Source organism: Lemur catta, chromosome 1, assembly GCF_020740605.2.
Source record: "Lemur catta isolate mLemCat1 chromosome 1, mLemCat1.pri, whole genome shotgun sequence".
Lineage (NCBI taxonomy): Eukaryota > Metazoa > Chordata > Mammalia > Primates > Lemuridae > Lemur > Lemur catta.
Window position 1 is genome coordinate 277,355,050 of NC_059128.1, and position 20,397 is coordinate 277,375,446.

At 43.0% G+C, this 20,397-nt stretch overlaps 1 protein-coding gene across 3 annotated transcripts in view; it reads right to left on the reverse strand.

Moving 5' to 3' along the window:
• Positions 1-206: 206 nt before the first annotated feature.
• LOC123630714 overlaps positions 207-20,397 on the reverse strand; it is a 114,278-nt gene continuing 94,087 nt past the window's right edge. For all 3 annotated transcript variants that reach the window (XR_006732739.1, XR_006732742.1, XR_006732738.1), the window contains 2 exons: positions 1,053-1,168; positions 207-532 (listed from right to left, as the gene is read on the reverse strand). The gene's annotated coding sequence lies outside the window, so the exon portion shown is untranslated. The remainder of the gene's footprint in view (positions 533-1,052; positions 1,169-20,397) is intronic.

A 20,397-nucleotide genomic window follows, 5' to 3' on the forward strand; every position in this document is an offset into this window, starting at 1 on the left:
TGAGAACATTCAATATCCTCCTTCTACTTATTTGAAACTATATAATACATTTCTGTTAACTACAGTCATCCCACAATGCTATATAGAACACTAGGACTCACTCCTTCTGTCTATACGGATACGCTAATTGCCCTGATCTGATCACCATACATCACATGTGTTGAAACTTCACTATGTACCATATTATTATGGCAATTAAAAATAATTTAAAATTTTTTAAAAGAATAAAATATAAAAAACTGAGCATATCACAGCAAAGAGGGAAGTGGGCAGCAAAATGGTAAATCCAGGAGTTAGAGAAATGCAAGCCACAGCTCGGTACAGTTGCTAGCAGTGGTCTGTAAGTTTGCTGTAAGCTTCCTAGTAGCCAAAGTAAAGAGGGAATAAGTTACAGGGATCAGAGTGTTCATAAGTTTTTTTTTTATAAAGCTTGGGGTGGAGGGAGGTGACTGAAGTTCTGATACTACAACCTCAGACGAATTTGTTCTTTGGATCCCTTTACAGTTATGTTGTGTAGAATCCAACGACATTCCTACAAGAGATAAAATAGAAAACTTCATAGAACAAATTTTTTAAATGTTCTTGAATATTATATAGACGATGGAACTCCATGGTATAAATTTCAGGGAATAAATGCAATTTTCTAAGGGGCCAATAAATGTCATCAGTGGGTACAGAAGCATAGGGATGTCATTTGACCACCTTTCTGCTATCATTGCTTTATGACTACTGACATTTTCATCCTTATACTGGTAAATATACACTTGTCAGGAGCCATGAGCAAAGGTGTCCCTTCACTACATTTTCTAGTCTCCCTTTTAAGTAAAAATTGATTACTTCCAGCCATCCCCTTGCCTCCCTCTGTGCCCCACCTGAATGCCATCCCCAGCACCCTTCCCTGGCTGCATGGCTCCGATTACAGCCTACACAAGGGACTGGTCACAACACTTGGGGAACCTTTACAAGTGCCTGGCCAAAGGAGTCCTTCCAGAATACCCAGGAGCAGCTGGGGCCCACAGTGGTTCTGGGCTCACTGCCAAACTCCCTCTCACCTGTGAGAAAAGGCAGAATTGGGATTTTTTTTAACAATCCCTAGCCAGGTATTTCTCTTCTGGATGTTACTTTGCTTCAGATAGACACAAATCCAATATCTCTTCCCCAGCACAATCTAGAGAAATGAGAAGTTTAAGAAACACTTTAAATGGCTCCATAAACTCAAACAGTACTGGTGGGTGAGGATGAAAAGCAAAGAATTCAAATGCATGGTCTCTAACCTCGTGGAGTTGACTGTCCCAGGCCAAGGGGAGATAACGTTCTTGGAGAAGCGACACCGAACTGAATCAAATGAAGAGTGGAATGCTATGAATTCAAGACTTAAGTGCTAGGTTTGAGGGAGGAATCTTGGAATATACCCAGAAAGTGAGCTTGAAACAGGTTCGGGGAAAGAGGACTTACATGGGCTGTCGGGGAAGGAGGCATGTTCCTCATGTGAGCTACAGCAGGAACAAAAACACGAGTTTGAAATTCATCCTTGGGGACATGGTGCCGATTAACGTGGTTGGCAAAGCAAGGCCACAATGGAGAGAAATGGAAGAGAAAGTTGGGAAGAGAGAACCAGCTGATATAAGTCTTTGAATACTACAGTCTGGCACCTGGAGGATTCACGAAGAATGACATCAGCACGGACGTGCTAGCAAGCCTAACATAAAGTAGAGACAGTGGACTATCTCATGCATCAAAGGTTTTCTGCCTAAATTATTTTTGATCTATTGGCACATCTTTTATGATCTACTAAAAAATTAAATTTTTCATTCATCTATTGTATTCAACGAGCACTAGTTGCAAGCCCAGATTATTAATGATGTCAGATCTTGTATTGCTAAAACAAATGCACAAAGGTTTCTTTTCTGATGACAAAAAGAGAGTCATTTGTTTCAATCATGGAGGACAATCTTATTAAACATTGCCAACTTACTGCCAAGCTGGCTGGTCACCGATGCACAGCTACAGAACAAATGGAATTCAGAGGACTGTCAATCTTCAGACAGTGTCACTGCCCCCAAAATAATAAACTTAAGGGGAGATAAATCCGTTATGACTTGAACACTTTTGCATCTTAACTCTGGAGTTTTCAAGTTCAGCATTTTCATAATCCTTTCATGCAGCGATGAGGCTGTCTGGCCAATGCCAGTGGGGAGGCGCTAAAATGGTCTTACCTGCATATGAACCTTGTACATACTCATATAAACTGACTCACTCTTTCAGGAAAGTAGTTTAGTAAAATACATTAAAAGCCTTAAAAAATGTTTATGCCCTTTGACCCAAAAAGTCTACTACTTAGTCTAAGGAAATAACCTGGAAGACATAAAAGGCATCGTGCTTAAGAATGGCCATCACATTGTTGCTTTTAGTGCCAAAAAACTAAAAAAAGAGCCAACCCGTTTTCCAACAGAAGGGGCATGATTTAATGAAGTATGTCCCAGGTATGGAAAGAAATGTTTATGGCATAATGTCACATGTATACTATGCCCTATATACTATGATTTCACATGTATAAAAAAGGTTCCCAGAATGAAGAATGATAAATAACTGCATCAAAATTTCAGCAATGGTTTTTTGGGGTGCTGAGATTTTATGTATCTGTTTATTTTCTTCTTTGTTCTTTTCTGTATTTTAACTTTTTTCTCAATGATCATGTATTACTTTTGAAAGTAAATAGACCTTTCAAAACATTTCTGCACAGGTTCATCCTGGCAGCTCTGTGAACTGGGAAGCACCAGGAAGAAAGAAGGACAAAGATGAGGACAGAAAACAAGAAGTGAGGGTAGTTCCTCTGCACCAGAAAGATAATTCAGTTCCAGGCTCACCAAGAGGAGCTTGGGAGGATCCAGAGGGAATGAGGCTGAGGTTAGGGTGCTTCCAGGGTCCCACAGCAGGCTTTGAGGTAGGAGAGAGAAAATAATAAAAACACCATTTAGTTTTGAAGCACCCCCCCAAAAAGAGGGGGTTGTGTTCTAATTCTTGTTTGAATTTAAGGAGAAGACCACTTGGGAGGGGGCCCAAAGGTAAAATGAGGTGGTCCCAGTAAAGTAGAAATGTCAGAGTGAGGTCTGGAGGCCCTGAAATAACCCCCACCCCAGATCTCCACAGGCTCAGCAGCAAGGCATGGAAATATCAAGTTCCTGTGATCCTCAGGGGTGAACAGACCAATGGACTGAAGAGGCCCAGAGTTGGGACAAGCAGGGTCCAAGTAATGACACCAGTGACCAAATGGTCCTGGCACAAAACTCAGACAAGGGCAGCGGGTGCTGGCACACACCCAAGACCAGAAGGGTCCACTGCGTTTTGTGTATTTATCCCCTTGAACTTCGAGCACACAGAGCTAAGTTAATCCTACTCCTGTTGACGGCATACTGTCACTTACTGGTGCACGCTCATTGGTAGTTTGCAATTGACTGGTCGATTGCCTTTTCTTCCCATTCCCTTAACCATTTCTCTCTCCCTCTCTCTCTCTCACATCGGCAGTCACCCCGTTGTGTTTAACTAATTTTGATGTATCCTTGAGATCCATAGTTTTCATTTATGTAAATGGTAGTACACTGAAGTTGAGGTTCTGTTCTTCCTTTACCACTCAGCTCTCTGTTTTTAAGGTCTATTCATTCTGATATGTGTATGCCTAGTTAGGTATCTGCATAGCATTCCCTGATTTGTTACACACCCCTGCAGTAACAAACACCTTAGACGCGGTCGCCTCCAGCACGGACACTTCTGCAATGGACATTCTTTTGCATGTTTTCTTATGGACCCCATGAGAACTCTCTGATGTTTATCACCTGGAATGGAATACCTGGATCATAAGAGACATACCTATTCAACCTGAGCAAGGATTGCTCCTTGCTTTTAAATATGGCTTCATGAGTCTTCATGTCTATCAATGATACTTAGGAGTTGCAGTTTCCAGCAATTCCAGCCAGGTGCCTGCAACTTTTATTTTATTTTATTTTTTTAATTTTGCCTCACACTGCTTTTTTTTTTTTTTATTTCAGCTTTTCATGGGGGTACAAAAGCTCAGGTTACATACATTGTCCGTGTCCCGCCCATCCCCCTGAGCCAGAGCCCCAGGCGCGTCCATTCTCCAGACAGTGCACCTGGCACCCACCATGCAGTCATACCTCCATCCCCTCCCCCCTCCACCTCCCCGAGTCAGCACCCACAAACATGACCATTCCCCAGACGGTGCGCAATGCACCCATCATGTAGGCATGCATCCATCCCCCCCTGCCCCATCCCAGTCTGATATCCAATTGGTATCCTTCCCCGATGTGCATTTAGGTGATGATCAGGGAAACCAATTGGTGCCCGCAACTTTGAAAGGTGACATCCACTGAAGCCCCTTCTGGTTGGCCAAGACTTTGTTCTGCTTCGTCACATCTCTCCTTCTCCTGCCCAATCCTGCATCCACCCCACTCTCTTCCCAGGTGTTCGTTCCTAATAAACACCTTGAACCAGTCTCTGCTTCGGCATCTGTTCAGCATCTGCTCTGCCAGCGCCCGACCAGCAACACCGCTCACCTGCCTCATTTTGCCAACCTGCTGCTCAGAAAATGGCAGCTCATTGTTTTAATTTTCATTTCTCTGCTTCCTAATGAGTCAGAACATTTACTAATACACCTAACAAATGTTAGTTGTTCAGTTCTCCGTTCCTCTAAATTGATTTGTTATAACCACTTTTTCTAAAATTCCTTGACATTTTTTGTCACTGTGCAGGAATTTCTTGCTCATCCTATATGTCTTTTATTATGTACACACACATAAAAAAGTGAAGTGATGACTACAGCAAGCAAAGAACACTATATAAGCCTTTCTGGTTTAACGTGTCACAACTACCTTTTCCCATGCTACTATCTGACTGTTAACTTTGTCTACATGAGGTCCTACAATGAATCAAAATTCTTAGCTTTGATGTAATGAAATGTAACAAGTTTTTTTTGAAATATTGAGGTCTTGCATAAGTCTTCTCTTACCCCTAAGTCACAAAGATATTCTTCTTTTCTTCTATTATCTTCATAATACTATCTTGTATATTTAAGTTTTTAATATATCTGGAGCCTACCTTTGTATATGGTAGTGCGTAAGGTTGGGATTCCATTTTATTTTCATCCATGTAGAGAGGAAGTTTTCTTAGTAGCAGTAAAGGAAAAATTAATGACACCACTGTGTAGGCATGGGGAGGAGAGGTGGGCAAGGGGAAGCAACCACTGGCAAAGGCATATTATTTAGAGATGTGGAGTTGACCATCAAAAGTAACTAAAAGTAGCTGAAAACAGAAGCAGCTAAAGGTGAAGGTCCCCAGGGGTGGCGGAGGGGAAAAGTTGGGGGTTAGGAGGTGGAGAGGGAGGAGCAGGGATTATTGCTTGTCGTGTGAGTCCTTTTCTTCCTATTATTACTTCAATAACTTTTCATTATTCTTGTTTGCTAAACTTTTAAAAAGCCATACTTGTTATGAAAGCTTCTCAAGCAGACTCTGATTTCTTAAGTCAGAGATCCAGCTAAGTTCTACTTATTCCTCACTCACCCATTGCACTGCTTCCTTTTGGAATGACTTCTCAAAGGTGTGTGTCGCCCTAAACACTCTTCATGACACCTTGGGAAGTCAGTCCCATAGGGCGAGTGTGCAGATGGCCCCCAGGGCTGGAGAAACCACACAGCCAGGGGAAACGGGGTTTGCAGAGGGGCTGTGAGCCCCTTTCGTTTTCCCACAGCAGATGCATTCTTGCTGAATAGAGGAGGGCGCATTCTTAAGTTATTCCCCAATAATCTATCTGTAAGTATAGGCTACTCTCATCCCCCTGCAAAAAGTGTTTTAAAAAATAGCGCTGCCTCCTGTTTAGGAAGTCAAAATAACCCAGTGCTGCCATATACAGTTGTGTAGGTTCTATATGTGAAGGTCTTAAAAATACTCTAAAGCTGTGTTTCTGGAAGAGGCATCAGTGTGCTTTGCAAAGAGCACTGGACCAAGAATCAAGGGAGCTGAATTTTGGCCACAGGCTGTGACCTTGAACCAGCCCTCCACTTCTGTGAATTTCAATTTCCTCTAAGTAAGTGGGTTGCTAGATAGTAGTTTCTACTAACCCTTCCCATTTTAACAGCCTGTGATTCAAACATATGATTATATTCCTGGAGAATCCCATGATACCAAAGTATCTAAGAAATGTGTTTTGAATCCAGCAAGTGAATTTCACTAAAATTGTCTACCAGGCAAACAACTTGACTTGTGCATTCAATCATCCTTTTAAAATATGTCCTTTAAATAACATTCATTGGTTGGTATATAACTGAAATAATTTCAAAATCTATTAAGTGCACATTGTGATCCAACAAGGCTTCTATGTGTTCTACTTAAGAAAAGATTAATTCTTAAATTTTTTATGAGTATTAGACATTTATACTGTTGCCAGTTCATTAGAGGACTGTACTGAGTACTTTATGATTGCTCAAAGTTTTGTTATCAGCCCAAATATTTGACATTCTGCAAGGTGAGATGGTGTCTCTGTGGGCTAACTCCCCTGTGTGTGCACACAGCATTCCATCAGAGCTGTGTAAGAAACCTTGTCCATTTCTTACTGTGCAAGCCAGGTGACAGCTTCCCTAAGCCCTTCTAATCATTTGTCAGACCCACCTGGAAAATTCACACACCTTGATGACCAACTTTCCACTCCTGGCTAGAAAAAGACAGGAGATAAAAGGTTTGTTTTCTCTATAATTAACAACAACAACAAAAAGAAGATATGGCTTTTTCCACCCTACAAGCTCCCTATTATGGGATGTGGTTGGTGTCCCAGGGTACATTTGAATGGATGATTGGCCATTTCTATATATCTGTGTATTACTGCTTTTCTACAAAAAAGGAAAACATAATACTGTTCTATTACTGAACATATCTAATTAAGCAAACTGCCAGGTGTGGGCATTTAGGTCATTCCAGCTTTACATTGTTATAAGCAACCTAAGGATGATGAAACCAAAAACCCAACACAAACGCAGTCACAAGGAAAATTCTTTCAATCAAAATGAATGAGCATTTTGTCACCGTCATTGTATATATCACACTGCAGTTCTAGAGCCAGATGGAAAACTGGAGTTCTTTACTGGTGAAGGGAAGGAACAAAAAGAGGGGGTCCCTGTGTGGTTCAGAGTGGGACATAAACCTGAGAAGAAGAAAGGGAGGATCCCCTAAAAATGGGTGCGGTAATCTGTGCTTTCCCTTTCTCCCATCTTGTCCTTTCTCCTTCTTGGCTGCTCTCAGTCTCAGTGTGGGTGAGGGATTGTGTGTCCCCCACAGACTTGCACCAGACTGGCACCTGGCCTGCCCTGGAACCCCCTGTGGGTGCCAATCACCCTCAGTCAGCAGATCCGGTGGCTCCTTCTCAACCTTTGCCCGTCAGTCCCTGTGCAGTAGGTAATGGGGTGAAGCTCACTTTCCTTCTGAATTTGAGTCCTCTTCTGGCTTCTGGGATAACTCTTTCTGAGACCACTCTTTTCTCTGCCCATAAACAAATGCTGCTGTTCACCAAGGTGCTTTCCCTGACTTCCTTAACAGATTTTCCAGGAGAAACTTCATCTTCCGCAGCGCCAATTAGGACCCACATGATGATTCTGATAAAACTCTCTACAAGAGAGTTCCAGAACAAAATTTTTAGTTTCCAATTGTATGCTCTACATCTTGAATTTTAAAAAATTAAATACATTCCTTCCTCTCCTGATTCCACTAAAAAGAAAAAAAAAAAATTCATCCCTTTTCCAAGTTCCTTCAGTTAGTGTTGCCATATTGTGCCATTTTGGGGAGTTTGAAATTTCATATCCACCTTTAACTTTTCTTTTTTCCTATATCTAACCAGTCATCAACTCCTGTCAATTCTGTTTTCTTAAAAGTGTCAAATTTTGGTTGTTTGAGGTTGAGCATGAGCAGGGACCCCTTTCCTTCTCCGACTGAGAGTGCTTGCTGTTGTCTGACTGCCAGGCTGGGAAGGAAAACCCAGGAAGCAGAAGAGCAACCCCTGACATCAGCAGGGAGGAGAGACGGGAATTCCGTGTGGCCTCCCTTTCTCTGCCTCCTGCCTCACACCCAGTGGCATTGACTCCCAAGACATGAGCCACTCCCAAAGTGGACAACCAGCATTTGTCAACTGACTGGGAGCATCTCTCCTCTCTGTCCCACCACTAGAAAACCAACAGTTGGCTGTAGCTTTGATTTAGTTTAGTATCTTATTCCTTGCTACTAATTTCTCCTAGTTATCAGAGTATGGAATATAATTCTAGAATGTTTCATCTCCTTCCTCACCACCATAGCCCTAATTCAAATCTTCAGCGGCTCTCCTCCAGACGATTGGATAAATAGTCTACAGATTCTGTGTAGAGTCCATTCCAATTCAGCTCCCACCTTGAATCTTCTTGATATACACCTTGATCACATTGTTGCTCTATTAAAAGCTTCAGGGTCAAGTACAGAACGTTGCTTACATACCCCTTACAATGCCATTATTCCTGGTATAACAAGTTCTTGCTTATTCACAATCCATTTGGAGTAAGACAAAACACACACACACATAAACCAAAAAATTGTCAGTAACCCAGGTGCCCACCAAGTAGGAAATTCTAGTGCATCTATGATATGGAGTAATAGGCAGTCATTTGAAAGAATAGGATGATGGCATACAAAGATGTGCTCCATATGTATAACTTATTTTTATATTTTATAGACAGACAAACATTTGGGAAGAACACACACCAAATAGTTATAACCTATGGCCACCTAAGGAGTGAGATTGAGGAGAAAAGAGGGCTTTTAAGTTTACTTTGTTATTGTTTTATTAAAATGTGTTATAGCATGCAGTTATTATTTTTTAATATCTGAATCCAATAAAAAGTGCATAAATGCACTTAACTGAGGGCTTCGTTTAGAAATTGTCGTTATGTTTTTATTTGGGGTACATTAATATGTGTTAAGTGTAAACCTAAAATTTAACAATATAATGTACTCAATAGACTGTGTACTCATCAAAGGCAAAGTCTTTAGTCAATTCATTTTGTAATTTTCCTGAACGCTTTACATAATGTCTAGCATATATTAGAAGATGAGGGGGTATATAAAATTTACTACAAAATTTTCCCAGTTAATGGAACATGATGAAGCATGGACTGTGAATCTAGAATCATTTCTTTATTGCTGTGCAAAGGCCATATATATGACTATAGTTTTGCATATTTGCATATGTAAATATATACACAACCGAATGGGAGAACAATTTGCATTTTGTTATTGTTCTGACAAGCTTGTCTTGATTACTGCTGTGGGAATTCCAAATCACCAAGTGTTTCAAAAAGAACAAGAGGCCAGGAATATTGGCTCACACCTGTAATTCCAACACCTTGGGAGGCTAGGAGTTGGAGCCTGGACCACATAGCAAGACCTCATCTCCACAAAAATAAAAATTAAAAAAGGTGTGGTGGTGTGCACCTGTGGTCCCAGCTACTTGAGAGGTTGAGGCAGGAGGATCACCTGAGCCCAGGAGTTCAAGGCTACAAGGAACTATGATTGCGCCACTGCACTCCAGCCTGGGTGACAGAACGAGACCCTATCTTTTAAGACCAAAAAAAAGGACAAGAGCCATTCAATAGGGAAAAGATAATAGGCTTGGGAACAATGGGCACAGGCTGGCATTAACTGGTCCACATGTGAGTCAGGGCCATTTGGGAATCAAACACATCAACAGGAAGTCCCTTTTCTGTGCAGCTGACATTAGGGAGCTCCACCCCACACCGAGGTGAGGGTCCTCAGCATCTTTGGGGCAGGGGATAAGGAAACAGATTCCAAGTCCCAACCAACCTGGCTGGAAAGGGAGTGCTGGTTGACTTCATACACGTCTCCAAAATCCTGCTCGGTGAATAACAAGCATTAGCTGATATTTAACTAAATATTTTAAATCTTACAGAGGCTAAAGCAATCACCGTAGAAAGGAACAAAGAAAAGCAAGCTCAGCCTTCGCCCCATGGCACTCAATTTTTCTCCCAAAGCCCAGGTAGCTGAGAGGTGGAAAGTCTAGAAACAGAATCGAACATGTCTAATCTCTTTTATAACAATGTTCTTATTTTAACCCATGTCATCAGGGGAAATGGCTGAAAATAGTGACAAATACAACATCAATAAACATAATAATAATTGATTTTCCAGAGATGAAAAATTTGAAATTAGTGGCCATTTCCCCCCAGAGCACTGGTTGATTAATTTAATGTTCATCTTAGTCTTTCAAAGACATCCTCTTACTGCTGATCTGCTCTGCCAGACTTTGTGATGGGTTTGTGGTTTAGGGCCCGGTGGTTAAAGTATATTGCACAGTTCTGCAGTTTTAAAGAGAATCCTGGTAAGTTTAAGGATGGCTGCAGCCAGGAGCAGCAACATCGAAAGTTTACATACATAAACCAATTAAGTTTCCAGAGATTGGAATTTGGGTTTTTCATACAGGAAATGTGTTTGGTGACTGTATTACCATTTTTCTAGCTTAGATATCTAAGAAACAGATTTAAGACTACCTATATCTCTGTGAAAGACCACCCAGCTTTCACTAAATTAATTCAGAAATCTCAGCATGGAACAAGATGAGATTCAAGAGTCTGTTTTCTTTCCCTTCTTCCCCTCTTCCTTCCTTCCTTTCTTTTTTACTCCTCTTTTTCTCCTCTTCTCTCCCTCCCTCCTTTTCCTCTTTCTTTCTCCCTTCTATAACTCTAAAACAGTAAGAAATCATCTTTAAACCCTTTCAAAGCTTGATATTCATATTTATCCTGGGTGACAGGTGAAGGACATATTATCACTTCCTTTTTCACGGATAAGTGAAGCAAGACACAGAGTGACTTTCAAAGACTCTGTAGTGACTGAATAAACAACTCAGGAGAACAGGTTGAACCTTCTGAGCTCCAGGTTAGCAGTCTTCCTACAAGCCGCCAGCCACGAGCACGTCGGGGAGAGTGCCGGCCGATCCCATTGGTAACAACTCCATGCAGTACCCCATAAGCACAGATCCACTTCTGCATGGAGCCTTCCATCTGGGTGTGCAGAGACACCATCACCACCCGTCCCAAATGGCACATCACTCAGAAACATCTCCTTTATCATTTTGAACAAGGAAGAGAAAACTGGCTTCCACATCTTTAGGGGCTAGGAATTTATCAGACCTCACCCGCACGGGTGAGCCTAAACCTGTGCTTTGGAAATGTTTGACAGGGCCCTTGGCACTGGCTGCCTGGTCCCTTCCATTTAAAGCTGCCCTTACCATTCATTTTAACCATCCACTTCCCAAGGCCTTTGCTGCGCCATGTAATTTATCCTGTCTTGAACCCCCAGACACCAAGCCTAGTATCCTTGTCCCCTGAAAATCTACCATTGGACAGTGGCTTCCACTCTTCCCAAATGCGTGCACTTTGACTTCACTTTCATCTTCCTTTCTGTCCCTCCCAGGGTCCCCACAATTGTACCCAGGAGGTATAAGATACTTTCTGTGAAGACATATTTAGCATCCTACTTTAAGTAGGATTTATAATTACTTCGCAGCACGATTACCCATCTATAGCCTTAACTCAAACAATGTCATTCATCCCCAGTAGATTTACCTAAAGAAAGTAAACAGCAGGAGACAAATCGGGGGCTTTCAGGAATGAAAGTGCCCTTTGGCACTTCGCACAGCATGGCTCTCCCTAAGAAGGGCGTAGGTGACAGGGCAGCACTGTGAGTCACCTTCAGGCCAGGCTCCCAGGGCCAGGTCTGCATCAGCACCAGCAAAGGACTTTCATAAACAAAAGAAGCCATTTCTCTAAGGAAAAAAAAAATCATCACTTGGAAACACTTAAGGATACATTTTGTAAGCATTTTTTCATCAAGATATGGCTTTCTGAAACATATCAGAAACAAAGGAGAGAAAATCTCTTCATTTACTGTCCCAGCTTCTGTCTTCCTGAGCAGCAGAGGCAGAGTGATGCTGGGAACATAAGGAAGTCACACGAAGGTGAATTGAGTTAGAGCAGCGGACACAGCCCGTGTCACCGAGTCACCGCACCCAGGCACAGGCCCCATTTATAACCTGGTCTTTAACTTTGTTTATCTTCATAGACGTTTGCAGGAGCATCTCACTTTCCAGAAGTTGGGGTCCTGGAATCATTACTTGTCTTGGGAGAAAATGAGATTACGACCCTGTAATTCCGCTTCTCAGAAAGTCCACGCTGTAATGGATCACTCTCCACTGACCCGCCTCCCCCTCCGGGGTGGGGCTGCTGGGTCTTCACCATTTCCCCTTGGCCTTGACACTGCAAGAAACCAGTAAAGGTGGGATCCTCGATACTAAACCTCAGTCACAAACAGAAAGTGAGCGAAGAGGGCTCACGTTCTCCTTTTGTGTGTGTGTCCGAGAGCCCCTGGGCTGCCTGAGCATGAGCTCACCTTTCTGGAAGTGAATGCAGGTCTCTGACTTGCGTGAGTTTCCTAGGCTGCCCGAATAAAGTACCACAGGCTGGGTGGCTGAAACAACAGGCATTTATTTCTCACCGTCTTGGAGGCTGCAAGTCGGAGATCAAGGTGTCAGGCAGGGTTGGTTCTTCTCAGGCTGTGGGGTAAGGGTTTGCTCTAGAACCCTCCCCGTGGCTTGTAAACGGTCGTCTTCTCCCTGTATCTCTTCTCACCCCTGCGTCTTCCCTCTGTGTGTGTCTGTCTCTGTGTTCAAATGTCCCCTTTCAATGAGGACTCCAGTCACATTGGATGAAGACCCACCCTAATGACCTTTTAACTCGATTACCTCTGTAAAGACCCTATCTCCAAATAAGGTCACATTTCGAGGTATTGGGGAGTAGGCCTTCCAACACATGAATTTTGGAGAAAACCATTCAACCCACAACACAGCTCAAATAAGTCATCCCAGGTTCCAAACAGAGAATGGTTTTTAGTGAAAGTGAACTCCCTCCCCTAGTTCGTAGTAACTGTGGGTTTCTTGTGCGTCTCCTGTGTGTGACTTTACCTCTGCAGTCAGCTTTCGGCTCAGAAGTGAACATCCCACAATTCCCCACCCTGGCCCCAGCTCTCCCCCACGGGAGGACTGCGGTGCTGCCAGCAGAAATCCAATATCCGTGTTGGAAGCCATACTCGAGGTGGCACTTCCAGGACCATCAAGGGAGACAAATGCCAGGCTTCAGAAAGGGCTCCCCCATAACAAGCCTTGGTCACAGGAATCTGTAAGTTTCAACTGTCCACCTACCTTCATTCCTAGACCTACATCCTTTATCAGCCCTTCTCAAAGGTAAGCTTAGACTTCATTCATTCATTCATCTGACAAAGAGTTTCTGCCATGTGCAAGCACTGTGCTAAACACTGGAAGCCTAAATACTGTGGAAGACAGGGACAGGAAGAAATACAACATGAACACAGAGACAGGTCATTCTCGTTAGAGTGGGGGAGACCCAAGAAGACCCCTCAATGCGAGAGTGGACTCTAAGCATTTTGGTTGGTCAAGTTATGATATGTCCCCTACTGCAGGGGTGGCGTGACACAAGTTAGAGGGGGAGCACAGGAGGAAACGGTCAACAGCTATCAGGACAGCAATTTAAATCCTGACAGGAACAGTCAGTGGTCCCACCTCTCATCCCACCCCGTGCAAGGCCAGTCCCTTACCCCTCCCTGCTCCTCCCTAGACAAAGCTCTTCCTTCATTGACCGTTCTTCCTGAACTTCTCCCCCAAGCTGTGTCTTAGTGTCTCCTGGGTGTAAAAGTTTCCTATGGCTGCTGTCCCAAATCACTACAAACTTAGTGACTTAACACAATTTATTATCGTATAATTCTGGAATCCAGAAGTCACTGGGCTAAAATCACATTGTCAGCAGGGCTGCATTCCCTTCTGGAGGCTTTATGAGAGAATCTGTTTCCTTGCCTTTTCCAGCTCCTAGAGGCTGCCTGCATTCTTTGGCTTATGGCCCCTTCCTCCATTTTCAGCTATGGTGATGTAGCATCATCACATCTCTCCCTTTGACTCTGAGCTCCTTCTTCCACTTACAAGGGCCCATGTGTTGACATTGGGCCCACTCAGATCATCCAGCCTAATCTCCCCACCTCAAGCTGATTAATGCTAACACGCTTAATTCCATCTACAACCTCAATTCCCCCTTTCCATGTTATATAAAATAGTCATAGGTTCTGCGATTAGGATGGGGACATCCTTTTAGAAGACAGAGGGAGCGTTATTCTGCCAACCATACTAAGTACAGACAAATTCCTTCCTACAAGGAATTCCAGTGACAATTGTTATGAAAATAAGGTTTTTGTGACATTACATAAGGACTGAAAGTGTCCATTAGGATGTTTTGAACAAAAGCAGGACCCAAATTAAGGACCATTTGGAATTCAATGGGCTAAAACACAAAGGAAGAATCAAGGAAGAGAAAGTAAACACAGACAGCACTTGTAGGTATATTGACTGTTTAGGGTAGTAAACAGGCTATTAATGTTAGAGGGTGGAGCACACACCAGGGATTAAAGTCTCCGTTATAGATCTTGCACTCTCCAAGTCCAGGGAATCAATTCCAGCTCCATGGGTCCTCATCCCAGTCCACTGGCCAGTCAGCTTTCTGGAGCCATGTGGCACGGGGTGGGTGAGACAGTAATGGGCTGCCCACACACCCAGAGTATCAGGGTTGCAAATCTCCCGAGGTCCTTGCCAGGCAGTTGGGTCTCAGCTCTCCCTTAGCCAATCTCTGCTCTAAGCCCTGGGGTCCAAAACCCTCAGGATCGAGCTCATGCACACCCCCAGGCCCCGCTGGTCTGTGCTGCCTGGGCCTCACAGCACCTTTCCTCAGTGATCAGGCTGGGCACATCCTCAGCTGGGGCGTGCTGTGACATAATCCTAGTGATAGGCCTGGGGCCAGGAGGGGAGGTGGGGCACATCCTTAAGGGGATACTTAGGTGGGGTACACCCATTGTCTTGCAGGGGAGACGTTTTTGCCTTATCTCCAAGCAAGCATGTTGTTCTAATCCTCCCAGGAGGGGTGAGTTACTTCTACAACTCAGGGTTCAGGGGGACCAGAGGATTCCAGATTTTGAAGGCATCAACCCAGTTGTCTCCATTCGAGCAGAACTGGGGCTAGGGTGAGGTGAGGTGAGGTGAGTAAGGCATATAGGGTGCAAAGTTTCAGGAGTCACTGACTACCCACACATGCAAAGACCCGAGAGTAAGCACCTCCTTCCATTTTGCACCCTGGGCACCTCACTTGCCTCACCCTAGTGACTGCCTTGCAGCCAAATGTCAGGTCACATTCTTTTCCAGCCAGGAAGCTGACCACGGCACAGGAGACTAGCCTTGCTTGGAATCCAACCTACTTCAGCAAGGACTCCATGAGACTGTGTAAATTGGCTATTAGGATGGAGCCTCAAGGCATGAGAAAAGTGATGGCCCAACTTAGTGAGGTTCAAAGGCCAGAATTTCTGGGAGCAAATGGCTGGTGTGAATAAACAAGCTGGAGAAGATACATCACGGAAGACCAAAAACCCTCCAGATACTCAAATTCCATGGGAAATCCCTGCAGATACCATACAGACCCTGAAGGATGACAGTAGACTACTAAAACTCAACTAAGTAGCAGCCCAATAATTCCTGCTATGCCAGACATGGTGTGATGGCTGGAAAGACTAATAAGGTCTCAGGGACATGCTATGCAGCCACTGATTTGGTGAAGTCATTCTTTTCTATCAGAAAAGAATATCAGAAACCATCTGCAATCAAATTGAAAGAAAAAAAATATTCCTTTACAGTTTTGCACCAGGACTATGTTAACTCTTCTGCCCTCTGCCATATTGTAGATTGTAGAGATCTGAACATCTGGGCATCCCACAAAACATCACATTGATACCCAGTATTGATGACATCATTCTAGTCTAAGCAGATGGAAAGAATTGACTAGTAGTATACATTGGAGGCCTTAGTAAGATACATATATTCCAGAGGATGAGAGATAAACCCAGGAAGATTCAGGGGCTGCCTATACCAGTAAAATATTTAGGTGTATGCCAGGGCATCTCATCCAAAGTAAAGAACAAAATATTGCATCTTCCATTTCCCAACATATGAAGGAAGCCCAAGGCTAACTTCAAGGACAGACTTATGACATTCTCCAATAGCTATGATCATTCTGCCCAGGACAGCAGAGGGGATCACCAACAATGCTAGGCTTTCTGTATAAATGAACATTTGTTGAGACTCTCAAGGGAATATCAGCAACAAAAGAGAACAGAAAACATGAGATATTATCAAGTTTCCAAGCTAGTATATCAATTAGCTATTGTTGCATAAAAAACCACACAAAAACGTAGTGGCTTAAAACCACTGTCATTTATTTAGCTCATGATCCCATCATCAATTTGGTCTGGGCTCAGTCGGCTGGATCCTCTGATTGTGCCTGGGCTCACTCATACATCTGTGCTTAGCTGCTGAGGCAGCTAGGGATTGCTGGTTTGGGATGTCCTCATCTGGGACACCTCACCTTTGTCTCATGTGTTCGCTGTCATCCCCAGCAGGCTCCCCTGCTCTCATTCACATGACATCTGGGCAGGGTTCCAAGAAAGAACAGCAGCACATAAGACCTCTTGAGCTCCCAGGCATGGCACACCATTACTTCTGCTGCACTCTGTTGGCCAAGGCCAAGTGGCAGGGCAGCCCAGATTCAAGGGTAGGGGAGCAAGACACCACCTCTTCATGGGAGAGTTGCAAAGTCATATTACAAAGAGCCTGGAAACAGGGAAAAGTGAAAGGTTGTGGCCACTTTTGCAGCCTACCAGTCTGCTAGAATCTGAATGAGTTAACATTTGTGGCGCCTCCCAAGGAAGAGCAGCCCTTTAGAGAGTGAGGAAAGGAAGAGCCTGGTCACATTCCGAGCCCAGTCATTTCAAGGCAAGCATCAGAAATTCCTAATCGGATCTGATGTCTCTCCTTAGAAACCCAGCAGGACAAAGCAGCCCTGGCCAAGCCTGACCTTCACTGCACCTTTCTCTGCCTCTAAAGTGACCTCTGTGTGTCCCCTGTCCTCTTTTCGAGTCAATTTAGAAAAGACTCCATGACTTCTGCCTTCAGAACAGAGCAAATGTGCAAACATACTGAAAGGGGTGGACAATTTATTCAAGAAAAATAGGAACAAATTCTTTTAATCTACCTGGAATCCTCCAGCATGATTTTTATGACAGTCTTTGATTCAAAGAAGAGAAGCAAGGAAATAATCTGACACATAAACTGCACTAAGATGCCATCAAGTCTGCACACACAAAGAAAGAAATAGAAAGAAAGGAGAAAAATCCTAAAAAGATTGAGGTTGGCAGCCAAGCGCAGCATATGTTTTTGAGAATCTAATTTTCACAATGAATCTCCGAGGCGGCTGTCAGAGTGAGCTCGGTGGATGAAGCGGTAAGACACGGTGCGGGTAACCTCCCCCCTAGATCTCGTCATCAGGATACCCATGTGTGAGTTGTCACTTTCTTCTCCTTTGAAAACTGGCATTTAATGAAGCAAAGTGCAATTTCCTAAATCCCCAATCCATGTTTTTACTTTTATTTGCAAAATTCTTTCCTCTGTTCTTTTATTTTTTCCTGTTTCCTTTTTTATTTACTCTTTTTTCTCTTTTCCCTTCCCCATTAAGGAGAAGGATGTTCAAGCTTTGCTTCCTGGTCAAGTTAAAAGCCCGAGGAATCAGAACTAGCAAACCTTTCGTTTTCCTTCTTTCCAGTTCAAGATCGGATGAGGTCAGGTAGATTTGCAGGGTAGCAGAGGTGCAGTCAGTGTTACCTAATCATGGCTCCAAGAGCAGGAAGTGAGAAGGAAAAAAAGGAAGTAATTAGGCCTCTCCCTCCTAAAAATGCCTTTAAAAGGTAAATTCAAGAACATATGCGCTAGGAAATCAAACAGAAGGAGCTGAAAAAGCTTTTAGACTTCAAAACTCAGTGGGCTCATAGCTGGAAGAGATTTAGAGACCTTCTACCTGCAAACCAACCTGATCCCCCTGAAGCAGATCCCTGCCTGAGCTCAAGAAGATATTTTCCACAGGAGCACCTGTCCCGAGTGCAGTTCTTAGATATGAATCAGTAAGATACTCTAAATTGAACTTGCCCTAATGAGCTTTATGTATTCAAAAAGACCCAAAAAAGGGAGACAGCACTGCATGGTGGGTAAGAGCACAATCCCAGGCCAGACTTCCTGGATTTGAATCCCAGCTCTCCTGGGGTCAGGAGTTGATGCGTCCCCACCCTCCAAAACTCATATGTGGAAGTCCTAACCCCAGCACCTCAGAATGTGACCTTATATGGAGACAGGGTTTTACAGAGGGTAATCAAGTGAAAATGAGTCATTCGGGTGGGCCCTACTTGCAGCATGACTGGTGTCATTATAAAAAGGGGAAATTTGGACGCACAAACAAGCACTCAGGGAGAATGTCACGTGAAGATGAAGACAAAGATCAGGGCGAGGTGTCTACAAGCCAAGGAACATCAAAGATTGCCAGCAACCACCAGAAGTTGGATAGACGCCTGGAACAGATTCTCCCTCACGGGCCTCGGAAGGAACCAACGCTGTCGATAGCTTGATCTTGGACTTCTGGCCTGCAGGACTGTGAGAGAGTAAATTTCTGCTGTTTAAGGTACCCTATCTGTAGTGCTTTGTTATGGCAGCCCTGCAAGTTCATACAACCAGTTACCATCCATGTGTGTGACTCTGGGCAGGGCTTCTCTCTACCCGTCTGGAACGTGTGGGTGAACACAACGGTGCCTAACTCAGAGGGCTGTTAGGAAGATTCATTAAATGAATTAATATGTGCAAGTGTTTCAAACAGAAGTTGACACAAAGAAAGAGGTATGTGAGTATTTGTTAAATAAAAATTTTTAAAAATCAACACCTGCACAGGTCATTATAGGAATTATTAGTGAATTTGCTTGACTCCCCTGTCCTTGTGGTGTTAGAGGGGAACTAAGAAATTCTCTAAAAGCCTAAAAGCCATTACTCATTCCAAGCATTGTCCACAAATGCTATAATTAGAGTTATGCTGTTTTCTTCGTTTTTCTTTCAATAGTGTGATCTGACAGTGCCCAGGGCCTTTAGGTTTCTAATAAATTATTAATCTAGGAGTTAATAATTCATGTTAATTGGTGCTATAAGCCACTTTCTCTGGCAAATGTGAGCAAAGGTCACAACTTTTTAACAGCAAAGGTGAAATCTTTTCTAATTTTTTTTCCATCGCCTATCATGGAAATACTAAGATATGAAAGACAAATTGTAACCAGAGCTAGGAAAGCAAGATAAGTCCAAGGGTGAAGGTCTGGACCTCCAGCTGCAATGTGTGGACCAGCACTACCTCCATCGCCCTGTGGGCAGGAGAGGACATCTCCTCCAGCCCCACGGAGCCTTCCCGGGAAGGATTCAGCCACCCAGGTTTGTGAACCTTTGACAAGATGACGTATAATAATTAAAATGTTGATTCACTGATCAAAAAAATTTTTTTTGGAAAATAAAAGAAGGTATTTGATAGACTAGCTCACCAGTGGGGTTTTTCATAAAGAATGATAATTCTTCCAAATTGCAAGGCACAGACTTAAGAACAGAGACCATTCATTCATGCTGGCTCACAGCCACAGAATTCTAAGCAAACTCCTTCCACTGTTGACTTCTTTGAATTTAATTAATTAATTTAATTAATCTATGCTCTGCCTTTTCTTTTTTTCCAGAAAGAATTTGAGGTCATTCCTGATTGCAGGCTACAGAAGGCAAGAAATAAAAGGATTCTTACCTGGACAAATTTGTATTTACTTTCCAACTCAGTGGATCTGTGAAGCAGCTACAAATGACCTAGATGTTCTGGGTGTTTTATACCTTTTTTAGTCTTGATAATTATTTGAAAGCTTCATGTCAAGTCACACACTGGTATGATGAAATAACTTCTTCCCATTTGGAAAATAAGACTATTCTTAGTAACTTTTTTCAGTCTGATTAAAAGATAGATGTAAAATATGCAAAACAAATGATGTCTGAAGACTTAAGATAAAATTTACATGGAAATCACTAGTTTAAAGAGTTTCAAGGCTGGAACTCAAATCCTCCAGCTCTTGTTTTTCTAAAGAAAATTTGAATAGCATATGCTTTTCATTGTACTTCTTTTCAGCCATTTACATATTAGGGAAACGTATATCTGGCAACAGGTCCTATTTTTAGGAGTCCTTGAAACTTGCCCTTTGAAAATGTTTTCATTTTTGGCACATATGTGTGTTTTAAGCAGAATGAAAACACAAAGCAAAAAAGAAAAATATGTACAAAAAGGAATGATTTTTCCAGCCCCACGT